Below are 18,174 nucleotides of genomic sequence, written 5' to 3' on the forward strand. Positions count from 1 at the left end.
ATCGGGAGCTGAAGGACTGGGCAAGTTTGTTCAGGGTATGACCGAGAGGAGCTGAGATAACGCTACATCAACCAGATGGTCAATGTATCTTGTTCAGGGTAGATTGGTTGTCAAAGTGACCAACACCAAACCCTAGTTGTATATCTTGTACTAGTGGATGTGGGGGCCATTATTCCTGGTACGGAAGACTTAAACAATTTTATTATCAGTTTCATTAATATAACGAAGTTGGGTGGTTGTATAAATTTGTAAAAGGTTATATATATTTTGTCCACGAGTAGATTTATTGGTGTATATTATTTCATTGTGAAAAGTAGTCTTGTTGTGATACTTGGATTGGTATCGAGAGTGATTTAATATTCTATCCTAGACTCTAGTATTGTGGAAAAACAACACGAGGTAGATACTCCACCTAGGATACCCGAAGTATATCTTTCATCGGACCATTTCCCTCAAGGAAATGTTTGTCCATTAGACCATTATTTTCAGAGTACATGTGACTTGGGATTTTCATCCTAATCCATCACACTACATGACTTAAGAATGTCTATCCAAGATGCTTATCCAATCCACCATTCTCCTTATCCATGTCAATGTACTTGACTTAGGATATTAGTCGTAATCTGTCACAATACTTGACACAAGGAGAACCATACTAATTCAAATCATCATTCTCCCTATCCATGATGCATGCACTATAATTATGGTTGTTAGTCCTAGCCTAGTACATGACATAGGGAGAACTAGTGTTGAAACATACTCCCTCTCAACCTGAGAGGAGAAATCCATGCTCACTCCCTCTCGACCAGAGAGAATTCATCAACAAGCCTCAACTTGTGTCAGAAGTACTCATACTTCCCTTACATCAGCAACCAACAATGGTTGTAGTTTCTTCAACCAACCCTCTTATCACTAACATTTCTCATCTTGCAACTCCTAGGGCTCCAAATTTGCATCCTAATAGTACACTGTACTTGAGGTATTTTTAGGGTTTCAACAAAATTCTTAACGGTACCAAACTTGTACTGTATTAGGGTTCCACAAATCTACCCTCTTATCAGTCCTCTATCTATCATTTAAATGACTGAACTAGGGCTTGTTACACAACCCACACTTTTTTTATTTTCCTCCTCACGTATGACAGAATCTTAGGGATTTTCCTAGCATCCCACCCAACAATAGGTCCACTAAAATGTTGTTCAAGCACTGCATATACTTCTAGATCTACATAGATCTAGGGCTCTAAGTCTTCCCTCTCCTAGGGCTTCTTCACTGCCACTAACAGTCCATGATTGACTGTCCTTAGGCTGCTCAATAGCTTTCATTCACTTTCTTTACCGTACATGCCCTAACTGCTGCCCAACTACTCATTCTATTGTACATTCACTAAGGTAATATGTTGCCCTGTTGATGATCTAACTTTGGGACAACCTGTTAAGAACCTTAACTATGGCTTGCTATATCTGCCTTTATATAGGGCTTATACACCTCTATCCTAGTCCCTTCAAGACACATCTTTTCTCTAGCCCAAAGTTGGGCTCTTATTCCTCATTGTGCAGACCACTCCTTTTCTGTTCAGAACCACATTTCTCTTCTTTGATTGCAGCCACCCTAACCTTCAAATCCATCCGCATAGACAAGCATACAAGTGGTAGCATTGTCATAGGGTATGAGATCTAGTCTCTAGGGGTCTCAACCCTCCTTTTTCATCATGAATCTGAGTGTGTGTGGTACAGACTTTGGGGTTGTAGCAACATGAAATAAACCCTAAGGACGGATCACAAAAATATGTCCTATTCACTTCAGGAATAGATCTAACAAATCACATCTCCTTGTATCCATTTCTCCTTGACGACATCTTGCTAGATCTCCAAGACTCCTTCAGATCTCAGCTCCTTTCTGAGTTTCTTGGCCCAATCTAGGGTAGCCACAAACTAGCAACGATCTTCTCCTTGGACCCTGATCTCATGCACATTTTTATTCTGCTAGGCTTCTTAACCCTCCAAAACAAGCCTTATGACTTTCCTATAATGCCCAGAAATCCTTGATCTTATAGTAGAGAGTCTTCTCTTCAACATGTGCTAGATGATACCTTCTAACTTGACCATCTGATTTCTCATGTTCTGCAATGTACCAATGTCATGTTTCTTCTTTACAGACTTGAGGAAAGTGGCATTCCTTCGCTCAAATTTCACTTGAGAAATATGCACCTGTGAACGTTTTTCTTTTTCTTCTAGTAGCCCTACTATGTCTATTCGGCCTCCATAATGACTACATTTCTACAAGATTCCTTGATAAAGATGATCCCTTTCTCTCAAAACTTGGTTTCTTTATTACAAGAACAATTTCTCCATGAGCATGACTAGATTTAAAAACCCAACTTACTCCTTGAGAACTTGTTCCTTCTTGACAAAAATCTTCTGGAATTTTTTTATTAGAATGGATCAAGTTACAACCTCCTTAGTAGCTCATCTCAACCTTCAAATTCAGCTTTTACATCTTGGCTTTTTTTCATCTTCTTGATCTCCTTTGGAATGAATTTATAACACACATTGTTTGTGTAGCTCGCATCATATATATCACTTGATTTTGAAGAGACAACATATATCACTATATTATACCTCAGGAATTAATTCATATCACTGACTCTTGGAGAAAATTCTATCACTATTTGTCAACTGTAATGATGATTTCAGATCATTGTTGTTATGGGTTCTTTATAGACATGTCTTGATACTTTTCAGAACTTTGCTGAAAACTTCAGTCTAGTAGTTCAATGAGGAGTAAATTTGTATTTGAACCAAAAGATCAGAGATCAATGCATCATTATATCACAGATTGATCCAGAGCTTCGCATACTTTGTTTGAGACTCTGCAGACCTTTGTAATAGTCCTTCATGCTTTAGGACTTTGGCTTGCTTGAATCAGATCTTGGATCTTGATTTGTGCCCAACATAATAGGTACCATTTCATGGTGGAACTAGCTTCCTTATCCTCAGAATATCGTACTGAATTAAAGTGTAATTACTACCACAAAACTTCACCTTTCCTATAAATTGATAAATTGTTGTAGAGGAATCTTCATTTAATGAAACAAGAGTGATCTTCTAACCTCCTTTTACTAACCTTAGTTTTGATACCATGTTGGAAAATCAAGGTGAAGGTTGATTCTCCTTTCATGATAATTACTTGTGAACTTAGTTTGCTTCTTATTCCATTATTTGTGCTTCTTTTCTTCATCAAGAAATTTCCAAAATAAAAACATGAAGATCACAAGAGACAATAAACACAAGATATAGGCTCCACCCCAGGGGAAAACCCCACAACTAGGGAAAACCCAAAGAATCGTCTTCTTCCATAATCATATCAAAAATGGGATATCAACACCAAGACCAATACACTTTCCTCCATAAGGTGTCCAAGTTAGCCCTCCTTCCAAGTCATGGTCAAAATCAAGCTTCTTCAAAACTTTGGCCATCCTTCCACGGAAAACTTCACATATCCAAACCACTATAACTGGCATACTTCATCAGAACATCAACCCAACTTGTTTCCCTCTGTAAATTGAAACTTTTTTTTACAGACTTCCAACTTCATAAACTTTAATCAAAGAACTTCACATGTGATTCTAGATTATATGCCATAGAGTATTTTCATGTTCACCTCCAAAGAAACTTATATAATCATGTTACATAGATTCACATCTTTCTCATCAGAACTTCCACGAGCTATATGACTTTTGTTGGATGATCCACGTCAATATATAATAGTTTTTCAATGTGAAAGGTCATGTGTTTTGATGAGGCCGACTTCACCAATAGGATGGAAGACTTGATCTTATGGAGAATTAAAATCCCTTTTTCCTTTTCTTGCAAAAAGTCTAAATGGACTTTGGATCAAAATTATTTGACTCAACAATTCCCTATATTAATAACATGCTTAACCTAAACTTGAGCATGAAACAAATAAAATCATTTTTCTTTATTTACATAAAATACAAATTAACATGAAGACTAAGCCTAGCTACTTTTCCAACACTAAGGGATGAGTGGCTAGGATTAGATCCTAAGCTTCACTTGAGATCAACAGTAGAGATTCGATCAAATGCACTTAAATAATTAAATAATTTATTGTTAGCTCAATAGAAAGCATTAATCAATTAAATTTATTTATTTATTTTTCAGTTAGACTTAGGAAAGAAATCATGATAATCACTTACTACTCATGATAAAACACTAGAAAGGATTGGACATATTTTTGATGCTCGACTCTTAGCCTATATGGCACCACCTGTTTGAGCTATAATCATCTACAATCATGTTGGTTTGAGGTGGAGATCCCACAACTGTTTTCCATCCCATATTCATGGTATGTTTGGCCACTTCCGGCGATCACTTGTCCAAGCCTCCCTACTTTATAATTTTCTCATTACCCCTTGCATTAACATTGATATATTTCTGCAATATCCTTAGAACAACAACTAAAATAGAACAATACTAAAACAAATTATGTTCTTTAACTAGACAACAAGGAGATAAAAGCAAGCAACAAAAGTGAAAAATGCATAAGAATATTGAATCTGTTTCTTTATCTCTCTCTCCATTCTCACTTGCTATGATTCTTCCATTTTGATGCCCGAAAAATTAATGTGATTTATAGCCATTAACACTTGTAGAGGGGGAAAGTGTATGTTTGTGATCCTTCTCCTGGGGTTCATATCCATAACACTTATATCATGAGGGTGAATGGTCCTTATGCTTGCTTAATTGTGCTAGTTTTAGGTAGAGTGACCAGATTTATTTGTCCCCTGCACTTGTTAGTTGTTACCCCTATCATCAACATTTTGATATTTGGGTATGTGGGAAAATTAGTCAAGTAAAAATTATTTGGGTATTTGGACAGATTAGTTATGTAAAAATAAATTTTAACAAATTTGTGAAAAAATAGCCTACAAGGCGATTCAAGTAACATGGATTATTAAACTCTAATAATTACGATGTAAGGTGTTCCCCTCTTGGATGAACTCCCCTCCCAGTCCACTCTGCTCCATATGATCATGTGTTAGATGTTCATTTGGAAGATGTTTTTCCACTGGATCATTAAAGACAATGGATAATGTTGTGCTAGAAGGTGGCTACTTGTGTTGCATTGGAAATCACCTAGCTAGACACATGGCTAAGAACCTGAGAGCCTCCATGAGTGCAGGGAATACACCACTATCGAGGACAATTCGTTCCTTGTTACACATAAAAAAAAATTGACTGCCAATTTTGTAGGACCCCCATCATCGTTGACACCAGTTCATGTGCCATATTCCACATATCATGCTAGTGCACACAAGAAAGGGGCCTACACTACCTTTTTATCCTCTTTGTGTAAACAAGCAGGGGACTCCATTACCTTCTTATCCACAAAAGGATTGTCTACCATGGACGAGTTGTACTAGGGCTTGTGGGAAGCAAAATAGGTGAGCATGATAAGCCCCTTATCTTCCTTGATCTCCAAAACTTGAGGAATCCCATCGATACACCCTTTCCAAATTCCACATTCCAATGTCCACATGAATGACGATTTGTGACACGTACCAGAGTTTCTCATTCCATCAATCCTTCTACAAGGAGGTTGCTCAGCTTCATCATGTGGTCTAGCACCATTATTCATTGCACAAGGGTTTTTTCTTCATGTATAATAGAGGTTTTTCCTAGGTTTTAGCTTCATGTATAATAGAGGGGTTTTAATTTGTGCCCCTTCTTCTTTATTTTGGTTTCTTTGAGGGTTCCTCAGTTGTTTTGTTTCCCTTTTTAACCTTTATTCCCACTTTCCTAGTGCAGACATGGTGGAGTATACTATGGAGCCCCTGACCACAATTCTTGTTATTTGTCTTAGCGGTGAGGGTTTTCTTACATCCTTCAGGTAATAGCCATAGTTATGGGTTTTAATTCTTTTTTCTTCTTCTTTCTACATGTTTACACCAGATGCATGCAACAATGTTGAAAGACCTAGCTCATTTAGAATGATTTTTTGTAGCATGTAGTTTCTCTCTCTCATTAATTTGTTGTTGGAGTTGGCTTGAGGTTTGAAGACAATTTTTACCATTTTTGGAAGGAAATATAAGAAAAATTAGCAAGGCTTACGCTACGATATTCTTGTGACTTGAGATTCTTTTGGTTTCTTGTAGAGGGGTTTTGATCAAAAATAGTTATCATTGACCTTTTCAAAGGCAATATTCCTTGGCAATGGTCTTGTAGCCATTCTCTCTAGATTGTTTTCCAATACCTATACTGACACTCTAGGTTTCTTGCAAAGGGGTTTTGATCCATAATAGTTATCATTGACCTTTTCAAAGGAAATATTCCTTGGCAATGGTCTTGTAGCTATTATTTCTGGGATGTTTTCCATTACCCTTACTAACACAAGAGGCTTTGGTCTAGTTTCTTCATTTGATGCTGCAACATGCTTCTTAGCTATAGGGATGACCATTATCTTCTCCACTTGGAAAAAGAATTATGGAGATCCTTCATAGGGTGAGGATTTTCTTACTCAGTTTAAGGGTGTTACCACAACTATTGCTTTAGGTAAGTGTTCAAACTCTTATCTTCTCCAAATATATTTCCAATTCTAAACTATCCGTCAGATAGACGGATGATGATAGAGATTTTCCATATGTTGAGTTTTGACAACTATGATGCTCATTTTGGCTAGTAGAATAGAAGATTTCATTGCTAGGAGCTACACAATCCTTATTTGAAGGTTCAATGCACACATTTGTATTTCTTTCGACACCTGCTCTGAGCCCAAATGAACAGAATATTCCTCACAGGTTCATGTTTGAAAAATTTGTGTTGTCTTCAATGTTGACAAGTTCCCTTGCCTCTCGATCCTTACCTCGCCAAGCAGTGAAGCTGGAGAGCTACATGCATATTGTGTTCCTTGTTGTTGTTGGATCCCTTATCCTTCATCTCATAACTATTGTATGTCTTATCTTTACTATCCCTTCATGTCTTCTGATAGAATTTACTTATATGAAATGTCAACGTACTATGGACTTGAGCACATTTTGTGCACTTGCTATGAGAAGTTATTTTTAGAACCCAACACAGAAAAAGATGGAAGCATTACACTAGGAGGGTGTCTCGAGCTTCTTGGTTTTTGTGTGTTTGAGGTGTGTGTGGGAAATGTTTGGCCCTAAATTATGAAAATGCGATCAAAATACATTCCTGAAGAGTCTAGGAGCACAATTATGAAAATTTTTCTGATTCATTTGAACATATTTGTCTGTGTTGTGATCTACTAAGGCCACAAGACCTAATCTCATTTTTTCATATGGATATCTTCGGTAGAAGCATTGTATTGTATATAAACATGGATTAATAAGCCTTAACTATGGAACTTTTTGGGGACTAGGATTTAGCTTAAGCACTATTTTGTGTTTTTGATATTATAAATATTTTTTTCAAATAGATGTCCACTTGTTACAGGGATTATCCATGCAGTCCCCTCATTTATGTGGTCCTAATAAGATTTAAATTTTATTTTTCCTGCATATTTCAGCCTTCTGATTCAATTTGGTAGGATTAATATCTTCTATGTTTGTATGCATGCATTATTAGTGGCTTCCATTCCCAATATTATTGGGTGCCTTGTCATTTTTTTTCTCAAAGGCAAGTTAAACTATCTTAGAGAAGGGGTTTCTCTAAAAATTAGAAAGTTTTCGTTTCATTTGGATTCTAAATTGGAAGCCAATTCTTTATTTGATCTTGCTATGATTGTAAGACTATTTATTTTTATACTAGGGAATATTGTTCAAAGGGTTTGGATTTGGGGTCATCTCATTCATTGTAAGTAAGAATTTTCTCACCATGTTGCGAAAGGGCTAGTAGTATTTTGAATGTTTTCTATATTTAGGTGTAGAATACATGAATGAATATTGTGTATACAAACAGACAAGCATGATTCTAAAATATTGTATTTGACATGGATATTTTAGGTACTTGTGTACATATCTGAGATAACACCAAAGCACCTTCGAGGAGGTCTTGGGGTAGTAAATCAGGTGATATTTTATTGTATTAGTAACTTTAGGAACATTTAGTCTTATTACTATCTTCTGAAGTGCCAGAGGAATATGATTGTGCATACATTTCAATTTTCAGTGTAGCTACTAGTGGTTTACTGAAAACCATCAAAATAATATGTTTGATAATAATATCAATATTAAACATAACTATTGATTTTTGTAACAAATATTAGTGAAAGTTGGTATTATGATGGCATACTTGTTTGGACTATTCATTTCCTAGATGCCTATTGCAATTATGGGTACCTTGAATTAATTTTTGTTGGGGATAGTTTATGGAGATCCTTTATCATTTTCCAAATAATAGGCATTTAATGAAATCTTTAGCTGGACAGGCATAATTCCTTGTGCTCTTTTGGTGCTTGGACTCTTTTTTATCCCAGAGTCACCAAGATGGCTGGTGAGTTACTAGCACATTCAATCATGTACACTGAAGTGATATTACACTTTTTGTAGGTGTCCCTGTCACTGATTTACTATGATCCATTATTGGTAAGGTCTCATTCCTAATGGACATATACATGCAAGAAAATATTGGTAATAGAAGTTTGGAAGATTCATTACAGCTTCTCTGAGGCTCTGATGATGATGTTTCTCTAGAAGCGGTTGAAATCAGGGTATTGTCCTACATCAAATGTGCTCATTCAGTTGTTTATACTTTTCCTTTTGTCTGTATGATTTCCCATTCTTGATATCATTTCTCATCATTCATTTTCCTTTTCATTTCCATTTTCAGAAGTCTATATGGTTTTCTTGTTTGTTTCAGTTTTTTGGAAAATGGTCAAGGGTACTGCACAATACATATCACAGGAGTTAATCATTTTTTTATATTGGGACAATTATCTTCTAACTAATTACATATCACAGGAGTTAATCATTTTTTTTATATTGGGACAATTATCTTCTAACTAATCAAACATTTGTTGTGCTTTAGAGTATCATGGAGATGGGAAATCAACAAAGCAGCATTAAGATATTAGATCTTTTTTAGCACAAATACATGCAAATACTCACTTCCTTTGACCATGAGTCACATCTTGAATTTCATTTGACTTGATGGATTTACAAATATGCTTTGATAGGTGGAGGCATGTTTGTTACTCTGAAATGGGAATGATCTGTGTAGTTTTCTAAACTGATATTAGAGCATCTAAATTGGATATCTCAGATTGACATTTTACCGCTTCTTTTGCAGCGATTAATTGTAGTTAATGGTATCATGTTTTACAACAACAACATTTTGAAATCTGCAGGTGAGTTCTCATTTCAGAAAGGATAACTAATGTTAAGGTCTCAATTCTCCTGGATCAAAGGAAAGTTGTCAATATCAATCAAATGAACCTTTTCCATATTTTATGTTAATTCCTCTCTGTTAATTGCATTTGTTTTGTCAAAACTTGTGAGTCTACCAGTTTATTGGAGTATTTCTGAGAAAATTATTGGTTGAGTTTTTATTTGTTTAATTTTTTGCCAAGTTTTTCTTAAATTAACAATTTTAAATCCTTTTCGAAAGAGTCTTTACAACATTGATAAACACCTTATGTGTATGAACTTTAAATTTTTCTATCTAAATATGCATTTTCTCCTCAATTCTTATTTCAGGAGTAGGGCCTTATGTTTCCACGCTGAGAGAAGGCTTTATATTATTTATTTCTTTGGAAATCTCAATAGTTTTTTTCTTCTTTTTTGGTTTGATAATAGAATGAATTTATAAAGTGATTGAATATAGAGGAATGATATTCTAAATTTGTGCATTTAAAAAACCATTCTCATCACCAGTTGTAAGTGTGACCTTGAAATCATTTAATGGCATAACAAATTTGGTTCAAGGTTCCCCACATTTGAAGAGGTACATGTGTTTGATTTATCTTATAATTCATTGTCTTAGATTTTTTGGTAATTGAAGTCAAATATATGCATGTTATACATTTGTTCCTCCCCAAAAATCTTTGGTCATCATTCTCTGATTTCTACATATAAAAATTTGTTTGTGCTTGAAATTATGGTGCTTTCAATTTGTATTTGCATGAGAGGTGTATCATATATTATTGATTTCTAGTACATTGATCTGATCTACTTGTTGATGCTAATTCCACTACCTCTAGTTAGAAAATAAGAATTTTTGATTTCCTTGTTGAGCTGCAATGACTAATGTTGGTATAACTTATAGTTATCCTTTCTGGTTACTGCCATGATGACAATGTAATATCTCAATAGAACTATAAAATATACAAGAGAATACAAGATAAATATTTTTGGCTAATTAGAGATACCTTTGTACCATGCATGTGTTCCTTCTTTTCAGAATACGAAAGCCAATATTACAATATTCAAAATATACATTCATATAGAAATGGTAATATGAGTAAATGTCACATCATATAATGTCAAATTTACACTAAGATGAAATGGAATCTAAACCCCATACTTAATCTAATTGGGTTATCTTACAAAGAAAAGTTGACAAATCACACACCACATACTTGTAACATAATTCTAAATACAATTATATAAGCTAAGGTTACCCGATCCAGAGTTGTGTCTTCTGCCCCAAAATAATGTGCTTCTTTTCCTAATATGTCACTCTGAAAAAATGTTTCATTGATGCTCATATTATTTTGAATTGCACGATTTGACATGATTTTAATATGTTTGGATATGGAATTTTTAGTCAACGTGATATTGACTGATCATGTGACTTGAAATTGGATGTTTGTAGATATTGGCTATGAAATCTATATTTGATGACCTTAATTATCCAGAGAAGATGGAGACATATTATATTGTTAATGCTCCATATGTTTTTCTACCTGTCGGAAGGTATTTTCCTGTTCCTTGCATGTAGGATTATTAGAAACTGCGAGTTACATTTTGGTGTGTTTGCATGTTGTTTAGATCATTGTAAGGCATTTTCTAGCATGGATACAAATAAGATCACGAACAAAAATTATAAATATCACATCATCTCTATAGTGTGATTGGTGTTCAGATCATTGGATTTAATCATTATGCCATTGGTAATCTATTCTTCTAACATACTTTTATAGAACCTTAAATTGTGAGTTTTTGTTGTCGGTAATATCATTTTTCTTTGTTGACATTCCTTCAAAGATGAATGGTGAAGAGGAAACTCAAGGTAGCTCAGTGAGGCCTCTGTGGTTTGTAGGTTTTCTATGGTTTGAGATTCGTTCTTTTTAATAAAGGATATATAGCTATCAATGGAGCATTACTCTTAGGAAAACCATGTTTTTGCATGGTCTTACATGATCATGGTTGCTAGAACAACGATTGATTTACATTTGGCTTAGTTCTGAATTTTTTGAATTGGAAGAAGAGGAGGATAGTTTGTACGTGAATGACCCAACATAATGAGAACAATGGAAATATGAAAAATAGATCAATTAAAATTCTTATTCAATGAAATTTTCATTAACATTATAGGAAAACTACATCTATGGATCAAACATATAGATTTATTTCGTTTAGGAAAATATGCTAGTAAAGGAATTAGAAAACATCCTTGTAAACTAGATTGAGAGTTGTGAGGTTAGCAGTAAATGAAAAGGAAACTGCTACCCTATAAATAACTACCTCCTTTTTCTTGAATATCATTCTAAGAAATTAAAATACAATTGAATTTGAAATGTAGAAAGTACCTTAGCATAAACTTCAATGTCATCCTCCACCATTCAATGTAGTGATGTCAAAGTTACATATTTTTTTATGGAAAATAATTCTTCTATACCTTAATGATATTATCAAGTTTTCTTATTCATCTAAAATAAGTTTGAGAATTTAATTTGAAGTTTGTTAAAAGGGTGTTTGAATCTTTCAAATATAATAAAATCAACACGGGGATAGGTGGGTAAAGAGATGCCCGACCATTTCCACAGATAGAGTTTCTTTCAAATCCTACAAGAATATTAAGCATTCCCCAATATTATAGAAATACGTAAAAGTAGAAGGGCTCTATAGGGTGGCAAGAATAGGTGGGTGAAAATATTATAGTAAGGATGGTGTTTCGTTCAAACAGTGTGTGCTAGGATGGATGATGATTATTTAGAGTTTGGACGTTAAAGTCGACCTTATCACTAGATGTCTAGACATACTCTATCATTTGCCTCAAATAAGAGAAAATAAAAAATAGCTTTTTGAATTGTATGTTTCAGAGAATTCATAATGTTATTTCATATGTTTTAAATAAGAGACCATGTAATGGAAATGTTTCATGGAATATGCAATCTTTTATATATTTCAATGCGAGATGTATGTTTCAAGGAAGACTATTGGTAGCCTGGTATTTTTTGGAATGGGTTGCAATAGGATATTTAATACCAATTGTGGGCCCACTTGTGGAAAGGAACAGCTCCTAGGGATAATTTCATAGTAGGATTCTTTGGAGGTGAATTTGGAATACTATTTATTTTTATATGCCACTTCTTCTTACTGAAAGGTAGATTCAAAGAGACTCAATTAATGTCAAAGGGTTCTTTGAGCTTGATCCTTGAGGTTTGAAACCAGTGGACCTCAAAATAAAGTTCAAATTTGGCTGAGGTTTGTTTCAAGATTGCTTTCCTCTGTTTGGGTCAACATCGTTCTCTTTTAGTAAATATTTTTCAACATGTTTTCTGATGGCAGTCGAATGAAATGCTATGAAATATACTCCTGTAGCTCCATACATACGTCAAATGTGCCATTTGTGATTCTTTCGATGTATATGAAAATGGATGGTGTGGATGCGAGGTTACATAAGCCACCAATTTCCAATCATATTTAGTATTTGAAGTCATTAACTAAGCCACCAATTGGCAATTGTGATTTTAATAAGAGATAGTTAAATAAGTTGTTGACTGTGCTAATAAATTATAATATAATATAGAAATATAATAATAACATAAAATTATATTTATATATATATATATATATATATATATATATATATATATATATATATATATATACGAACTTAATGAAAAACCTCATCTAAGCCTTTTCAGAAAATTCAGAAGAGACTATGTAATGGAAATGTTTCATGGAATATGGAATCTTTGTATATTTCAATGGAAGATGTATGTTTGAAGAAAAATATTGTAAGGTGGCTTGGTGTTTTTGGGAATGGGATGTAATAGGATATGTAATACCAATTATTGGCCCACTTGTGGAAAGGAACAATTACTAGGGACAATTGTGTAATAAGATTCTTTGGAAGTGAATTTGGAGTATTGTTTGTCTTTATATGCCACTTATTCTTATTGAAAGGTATATTCAAAGAAAATCAATCAATGTCAGAGGGTTCCTTGAACTTAGATCCTCGAGGTTTGAAAATCGATGAACCTAAAAAAAAAATTAGATTTGGCTAAGGTTCGATTCGGTTTTGCTTTCCTTTGTTTGGTTCAACCTCGATGTATTTTAATAAATAATTTTCAACACACATATGTATCATAACATAATGGAAAATTTGAATTTGAATCGAACCTAATCATTTCCAAAATTGAATTCCGTGACATAACCTTTAATTAAGACTCTTTGAATCTAAATTTAGTATCAACTTTTGATGTCAAGTTAGTGGATATTATCATATAGTACAACTAAAGTAGACTTTTGGAATGGATATTGATTCATTCAAGGTTGGAGCTAAGGCTCTTGACACTTCTTGGAACTTGATCCTTGAGGTTTGAAGAATATTTATTATATTATATAAATATAATAAAAACATAAACTTATATATTACTTTATATAATATATAATGGAAAACCTCATCCAAACCATTTCAGAAGATTTGAATTTGAATTGAACCTAATCATTCCCAAACTTGAATTGTGTGACATAGCCTTTAATTGAAACTCCTTGAAGCTGAATTTAGCATCAACTTTCGAAATCAAGTTAGTGGATATTATCATATAATACAAAAAAGTATACTTTTATAATGGATATTGATTCATTCAAGGTTGGAGCTTAAGGCTCTTGACACTCCTCGCTCCTATTGGTCAAGGAAGCCATCATGGGTAACACTTAGTCCATAGATACAATATTTTTTGTAATATTAGTCTTGTGTTTTAATTGTAATATAAGAATAATTTGTTTTTATTTAAAGATAATCAACATTATGTGAGATTGAAGGGGACAATAATTATAAAGGGAAATCCGGAATGAATTCTACCTTGCATGGAGAGATATAGAATGAATTACATCTCAACATGAAGAAGTGAGGTTGAAATTCCTATAGTAGTTAGTCCTTTTTAATATGGTATCTTGAATTTTGGAAGTTTTTGTAGTCATCAAATAAGTTGGACCACTAGTTTCTAATCATCTTTAATATTTGAAGTCAATAACTAAGCAACCAACTAGAAATTGTGATTTTAATAAGAGATAAATAAGTTGTTGGTTGTACTAATAAATTGTAATTACATCTTTATTATATTATATAGATATAATACAAACATAAACTTATATATTACTTTCTATAATATATAATGGGAAACCTCATCCAAACCATTTCAGAATATTTGAATTTGAATCGAACATAATCATTCTTGAGCTTGAATTGTGTGACATAGCCTTTAATTGAAACTCGTTGAAGATGAATTTAGAATCAACTTTCGAAGTCAAGTTAGTGGATATTATCATATACTACAACCAAAGTATAATTTTAGAATGGATATTGAATCATTCAATGTTGGATCTTAAGGCCTTTGGCACTTCTCACTCTTATTGGCCAAGGTAGCCATCATGGGTAACACTTAGTCCGTAGATACAATATTTTTTGTAATAAACTTGTTTTTAATTGTAATATAAGAAGCATTGCTTTCACTTTAAAGGGAAGCAACATTATGTGAGATTAATGGGCACAATAATTATAAAGGGAAGAAACATTATGTGAGATTGAAGTGGACAAGAATTACAAAAAGAAATCTGGAGTGAATTCTAGCTTGTGTGGAGAGATATAGAATGAATTAAATCTCGACATGATGAAGTGAGGTTGAAATTGCTATAGTAATTAGTCCTTTTTAATTTGGCATCTTGAAGTTTGGAAGTTGTTATAGTCATCAAATAAATTTCACAATATTTTATTTGGACAATTACAATTTGTTAGAGAGCATTTAGGTATGACCATGCCTTGAATTATTTTACAAATGGAACTAATTTCTCAATTTGGATGGTAAGAAAAGTGACATATATTAGCCAAACATTGTGTTTATAATTCTAACATATTTTTAATGGTTCCATTTTAGGGTAATTGTTATTGATTGTTGTATTTTGACATCTTGAATTAATTAATAATGAGAAGCACTCCCAATTAGTTTTGTAGACCCTCTAGCCAATAGGATTCAAACATATAGATCAGTATTCATAATTGCATCATATATACTTACTATTTTTTATTTTTGATGTGAAAATAAGTCTTTTAGAGACATATTTTTATCTATGACAACAGATTTACATGATTCACAAGGTCAGAAATCAATCTTTGGTGTAATTACATATTTTAGGTTTGATAATTATAGATAATTTATAGCCTATAAATGTCTTCAAAGTTTCACTTCTAATTTAGTATTCAAATGACATATTAAGTATCTTATACATAACTATTTTTCCCTCCACCCACTTCTTGTAACTTCCATAACCATTAGGTAGGAACATGCAATTTTAAGGGTGTTAGCTCAGTGGAAAAGCACCTCCTTTACAAGCAGGAGGTTGGTGGATCGATTCCATCGTGCCCTGATATTCATATGGAATTGAGACGATTAGATTTTGGTGAAAAATTCTCTTTTGACCATCACCAATGAGCTTATGGTGACATTTTTCAACCCTTAACAAAATATGAAATGGTTACGGTCATTGAACGCCACCATATATATGCATCAATAGTAATGACCATAAAAGGTCTATCACCATAAATCATTGTTGATCATATGAAATAGTGACGATCACTATATGTCATTATAATAATTATTCATGACCAAACTTGAATGTCACCACAACACCTATACTTTTGTTAATGTGCCCTTTAGTGATGTTCAATTTTTGGTGACAAAATCTGTTTTGACTGTCAGCAATAAGCTTTGGTGAGGTTTTTTACTCTCACCAAAATATGAAATGGTGATAATTAATTAACGTCACCATATATATGCATCAACAATGATGACTGTTAAAGGTCCATCACAATAAATCATTGTTGTTCATACAAAATGATGACGGCCACTACCCGTCATTATAATCATTATTCATGACAGACCTTGAATGTCACCACAACACCTACATTTTTGGTGATGCCACCTTTGGTGACATTCAATTTTTTGGTGATAGAGGCTAAGGTCCATCACCATTGCTCATATAAAATGGTGACGATCACTATTTGTCGTTATAAATCATTATTGGTGATGAACCTTGAATGTCACCACAACACCTATACTTTTGGCGCTGCCACCTTTGGTGGCGTTCAATTTTGTTGACGGAGGCTCTTTTGACCATCACCAATGAGCTTATGGTGACATTTGTCAACCCTCACCAATGTCCTTCTTGTAGTTGGTCCAATCTATGTAAAATCATCATTGTAGACAATAACACTACCTCTAACACTCCTACTAGCATTGGATCCAAGATCTACCAGTGGAATGAAAACATTGGTTGGGCTACATGATCTTTAATGAGCTCAACCATGTGTAACTAATCTCCTCATACTCTAAAGACTTGTGGATGGGGGAAGTATGGGAGAAGGATCTGTATAAATTTAGTTGGAATGGGATTGATTGTAAGAGTTTTAGAGTTAATGAATAAAATACAATCAATGTGTAGAGGAATAAAAGCAATGGAGTTTAATTTTAAGTTTGTAAGAGTCGTATAAGTTGTATAAGCTTCCATCATATACCTTTAGAATTGAATCAAAACTAATACATATAGTACATATAAACTAATCCAAGAGAAAAATGTTGACAACAAAATCATTTCTAAACTCAAGTAGAATAATTTAGCCTTCCTAAACTTTAGAGTCCCTTTTTTGATAATTTATCAACCAAAGTATTGAGTTCCATTTAAGCCCGATCAAAAGAAGTGATCAAATCTAACTTGACAATTTTTCCTATTTCTAAATAATGCATTTTATTGATAAAGCATAAATATGTAAAAAATTGAAATAAACTGACTTGCAAAACTAATAAAATTTCATGCCAACCTAATACTCCATAAGACAAGTTCTTATAATGTTTGACTTTGACACATGACATATCAGGTGCTATCACATGAAGACAATGTTTCTGGTACAACACACTACATAATAAAACAATTTGGTACATCAGAAAAGAGTCAAAATTCTTTTATTCACTTTAAATGAACTTTTGATCATGAATTTAATGTAAGTATTAATGCATTGTTGAAACTTGACATTTCATAAGAGATGAAATTATCGTTATTTTTTATTTCAATTATAAATAATACATAAAATATCATTAATTATTTATTAAATTATATATGTTGAATCTCATAATGCCTGAAGCCTCCACCATCTCATATTCCATTGGATTGTGGGAAATTTAATATACAATACAAATAAAATAAATCCATAATTTATTTTTTACCATTATATTATTCCCTAACTGATCTGAAATGTTGGGAAAAGTTGTTAATTCTATGCAAGCTCCATCATCAGTATTAAAAATGTGTTTAGGATCGTCTCAAATTAACCAAAATGTCATGAATTCTGTGTCAACTGTTGAGTGACTTTTATGAGCAATTTATGAGGTTAATTAGTTGTTTAAAACACATATACAGCAACTAAAAAGTAGAGAAGTAAAACACAAGAACTCATAACACAAAAAGTTGATAAAGGAGTTCACCCCTCCTGGGATACATCTCCTTGGACCTGCTTCAATGGCTAGGCCCTCTTTGTATTAATGGTCAATTATGTGATCAAATGCACCTACATTGCTCCAACAGCTTTGAAACCTGTTCCATTGGATTCAGAAGACCCAAAAACCCCAAAAATGACTTTCCAAGATCTGCCATTGGACTTCAACGGATCTAGGCTTGACCTCCTCTCCTGGTGGCCCTAGGCTTCCTTAAACTTCAACGTAGAAAAATCATAGACAAAAGAATCTTTC

At 33.4% G+C, this 18,174-nt stretch overlaps 1 pseudogene; it reads left to right on the forward strand.

Annotated features, from left to right (window-relative positions):
- Positions 1 to 6,472: 6,472 nt before the first annotated feature.
- On the forward strand, positions 6,473 to 7,294 carry LOC149204724 (uncharacterized; annotated as a pseudogene).
- The last annotated feature ends 10,880 nt before the right edge of the window (positions 7,295 to 18,174 follow it).

This window comes from Pinus tabuliformis, chromosome 1_2, assembly GCF_031772625.1.
Source record: "Pinus tabuliformis cultivar Carrire ecotype Pingquan chromosome 1_2, CPIR1, whole genome shotgun sequence".
NCBI lineage: Eukaryota > Viridiplantae > Streptophyta > Pinopsida > Pinales > Pinaceae > Pinus > Pinus tabuliformis.